Here is a 4,463-nt window from a genome sequence, read left to right on the forward strand (position 1 = left end):
GTTAAGGATTCAACTCTTGATTTTGGCTCAGGTCATGACCTCACCGTTCAGGAGTTCAAGCCCTGCATGGGGCTCTGTGCTGACAGCATGGAGCCTGCTTGGGATTCTCTTTTTCTCTCTCTCTGCCCCTCCCCTCTTGGTCTCCTCTCTCTCTCTCTCTCTCTCTCTCTCTCTCTCTCTCTCTCTCTCACACACACACACACACACACACACAAACAAATAAATAAACATTTTTTTAAAAATCTCCATAACGACTGGCTTAACAGAAGACAGCTGGATCCTCGCATCTGCTCTGCCTCCAGTCAGTTCCAATATCACATGTCATGGAGTTCTCAGAAAAATCTGCTCTACACTTGTGAGATAAATGAGAGAGAAGAGGCAAATAATGTCTTCATATTAATTCAAAAATTTTTTGGACCTCGCAGACCTCCTGGAAGTTTGTTGGGGGCCCCCAGACTACACTTTGAGAACCACTGGGCTAGTTACTAGGAAGCCAAGGAAAGTTTCCAGACAGGAGAGATACAATCTCAGCAATCAGTTTCAGGAAGTTTCCTCTAACAGGTGATATGTTGGGTGGGTTGAAAGGAGGCAAAGGCCATGGCTGGTCCAGGTCCCACCCAGGGCAGGAGCTGTTGGGGTGGAGAGCTGGGCTGTGGACAGAGAGAGAGGGTGGCTTCCAGGGAGGAGGTGCCCATGAGAGAGGTACAGCTAGGGAAGTCCATCCTGCAACTTAATCATGCTGAGCCTTTGCTATCCTGGGCCCCCCAGACTAGGCTCTGGGGCCAGAGCTGATGGCTCAGGAGCCTACATCCCACCGTCCTCAGCTTAGGAAGGAGAGAGTGTTGCAGGAAGGCACTAGACCTCACCTTTGGTTCTGATTCTCTTTATCTCATATCCAAGGCCAGTAGGCAAAGTCACATTTGTCCCTGTTGTCCTGCAAGCACTTGCCCATCCAAGTGACCCTCTGCCTACAGACACAACTGCTAACTAGAGCAGCTGTACTGACAATGGTATCTGTGGACCCGCATTTTACAACCTTGATCGAAGCTTCCAGAGTGTCTCACCTCACCATGCCACAATCACACCCCTTGGTATTTACCCAAAGGAATTGAAAAGATGTGTCAACACAAAAACCTGCACTTGGAGATTTTAGCAGATTTATTCATAACTGCCCCAGCTTGGAGGAACCAAGATGCCCCTCAACAGGTGAATGGATAAATAGACTGTGGTATATCCAGACAGTAGAATATGATGCAGCACTAAAAATAAATGAGCTATGGGGCTCCTGGTGGCTCAGTCACTTGAGCACCCAACTCTTGGTTTCTGCTCAGGTCATGATCTCGTGGTTTGTGAGATCAAGCCCTGAGTTGGGCTCCACACTGACAGTGGAGCCTGCTTGGGATTCTCTCTCCCTCTCTCTGCCCCTCCCCTGTGCTCTTCTCTCTCTCTCTCTCTCTCTCTCTCTCTCTCTCTCTCAATAAATAAATAAACATTAAACAATTTTTAAAAAGAAAGGAATGAGCTATCGGGTCATGAAAAGACACAGAGGAAACTTAAGTTCATATTACTGAGTAAAAGAAGTCTACTAAGTGAAAAGGCTTCATACTGGATGATTTCAACTATATGAAATTCTGGAAAAGGCAAAACTACAGAGACAGTATAAAAAAATCAGTATTGTCAGGGGCTTGGAAGGAGGGAGGGATGAATTGGCAGAGCACAGAGAATTTTTAGGGCAATGCAACTGTTCTGTATACTGTAGAAGTAGATACACATCATTACACATCTGTCCAAACCTACTGAATGTACAACCCCCAGCGTGAGCCCTAATGTAAACTGTGGGCGTTGAGTGATAATGATGTGTCAGTGCAGGCTCATCGTCATAACAACAGCCCACTCTGGTGGGGGATGCTGATCATGGAGGCTGTGCATGCACAGGGACCAGGAGGTATACCAGAAGTCTCCACACATTCTGCTCAAATCTGCTGTGAATCTAAAAGTACTCAGAAAAAGTCTATTCAAAACAAACAAACAAACAAAAAAACCCTTCAAGGTGGAGGTTCCAAGCCTGGCATTGTGATTCCCTTAGAACCTGACCCCTGACTGCCTTTCTGCCTTCTCTCCTGGGCTTCCTGGCCTATGTTCTACAAAGAGGAGGCATGCAGTGATGTTTTGGTGGGTGGCCAGGAGCTCTCAAATGACCCACATTAGGATGGCCTTCTGGCTCTAACATGTATCCATAGGCAGAAAACATACTGGATAAAAGTGAGTCGTGATTAAGACCTTGGCTCTAGGATCTACCTCCTGGGTGTGGATCTTGGCTCTTCCAGGGCTGGAAGCACACCACTCAGCTTCTTGGAGCACAGCCTCTTTGCCAGTAATGTGAGTGTTGGAGCATCAACCCCTCATAGGGTTTGGAGAGGACGAAATGAGTGAGGTATGCAAAGCATGTGGTGTAAGGCCTAGGGAGGCAGAAGAACTTAGACACAGCCCCTAAAAGCTGACACATTAGCAGCAGAAACTGAAATCCTCAAACTTGGAACTGAACAGGGGGACAAATGGTCCCAGCTTTGGAGCCAGAGAGAGATTAAGTTCTACCAGGGAAATCTGTAATACCTTCTTGGTAAGGGTGAGTGAGATTAGAACAAGGCTTCAAAGAATGGCTCCTTAATTCATTCATTCTTTTCACACAGATCTATGGAGTATTTGCTACTTTCCAGGAACACAGGAATAGTTCGAACAAAGGTCCTGAGGTAGGAGGGGCAGGGCATAACAGGGAAACAATGTGTAGGCAGCACTGGACGTAGGCTGCATTTAGGGATGGTTGGCGAGAGATCAGCATAAGGTCCCCACAGCTTGGACTTTGTGGAACTGTCTGATCTTTGCCAGAATGGTTAAATGACTTAGTGTGGCAGACAAGAAAGTACTGTTCAGCTGTCCCTTCAAGGAGACCTGCCACAAAGAAGTTAGCTGGCTGGTTATTCTCCATATCTATGTGTATGTCCAGTTGCACAGAACAAAGACTAGAGAGCAATGAGCCAAAGTGCTAGTAGAGGTTATCTCTAAATAGAGATATTGTTTTCTTTGTGCATTTCTATATTTAAAAATGTTCCCTCGTGGGGCACCTGGGTGGCTCAGTCAGTTAAGCATCTGACTTCGACTCAGGTCATGATCGTGCAGTTCGTGAGTTCAAGCCCCATATTGGGCTCTGTGCTGATTGACAGTTCAGAGCCTGGAGCCTGCTTCAGATTCTGTGGCTCCCTCTCTTTCTGTCCCTACCCCCCCCCCCACAAACATTAAAAAATAATAAATAAATAAATAAATAAATAAACAAACAAACATTTCCTTGTAAACAGATCATGTGAATAATCTGAAATATATGTTTTAATATATTTTTGAAATTAAAGCTTGAGTGGGGTCCCAGTTTTTGGAGCAAATGATGAAGCATATCTGCCCTTCAGGCCTTGAGGAACAAGCCTTCTCAGTGTAACAGAGAACTGTTCCTCCTACCCAATAAGAAGGCCTCAGCTCTGCTCTAAAAGGAGGAATTTGAGATGTGGTGTCAAAGTTACAAGCTTGGGCATAAGGCAGAACTAGATTCACAACCTGATTCTACTATAGATTAGCTCTGTGATCTTGGGCAAAATTTTCCTCTCTTGAGTCTTGGTTTCCTTTTCTGTAAACTGGGGCTAATAACAGTTTTTACATGGTAAGGTTGCTATGAGGATTCCACAAGCATTTGTGAAAATTGCCTATCAGTGCTGGAATTATAATAGATGGGGGAACTGAGGCCAAGAAAGGGCATGAGGCCTGACCAGTATCAAAGAGCAAGGCATAGGTAGAGCCAGGCTAAAACTCAAGCCTCCCTGAACTGAAGCCAGGATACATCCCCCCTTGACTCCACTCAGAGTAGACTGAGTGGCTTCCTCCTTCACAGTCCTTTAGGTCCACCTCACTCATGGCACAAATGAGGAAACCAGCGGATAGGGCCATGAGTGAGAGTCATGAACGCAGCCTTCAGACTCTCTCAGGGCTCCCAACATTCTCTACACCTCTGCATTTGCTGACATTCGTGATGTGCAGTTTGAAATATGTTTTTGACACTTCCATCAAATGTCTTAAGTGAGTCCCTATCTCCTTAATCCTCTAGGACTTCTATGCAGGAATGTTTGCTTTGGAGGTATTGGATGGACGTGGTGTGATTGAGGACTTCTCATCAGTTTCCTAGTGCCACGTCTTCCCAGCAATGGGGCCATTCGCCATTTATAAAGTCTGCCCTACTGCAGAGCCATCAGGATTCAACTGACGGAGACCCAGGGCATCAGAGTGGTCCTGAAACTGACTCTACTTACCTGGGATCCCCACAGGTACTGCCCCAAGATGCTGAAAGTCTCAGATATCCTTCTCATCCTCTATAGGCTGCTTGCCCTGTTGTCTGCTCAGTATTTGAATAATTGAATGATGTG

The sequence above is a fragment of the Panthera onca genome, chromosome A3 (assembly GCF_046562875.1).
Source record: "Panthera onca isolate mPanOnc1 chromosome A3, mPanOnc1 haplotype 2, whole genome shotgun sequence".
NCBI classification, from domain to species: Eukaryota; Metazoa; Chordata; class Mammalia; order Carnivora; family Felidae; genus Panthera; species Panthera onca.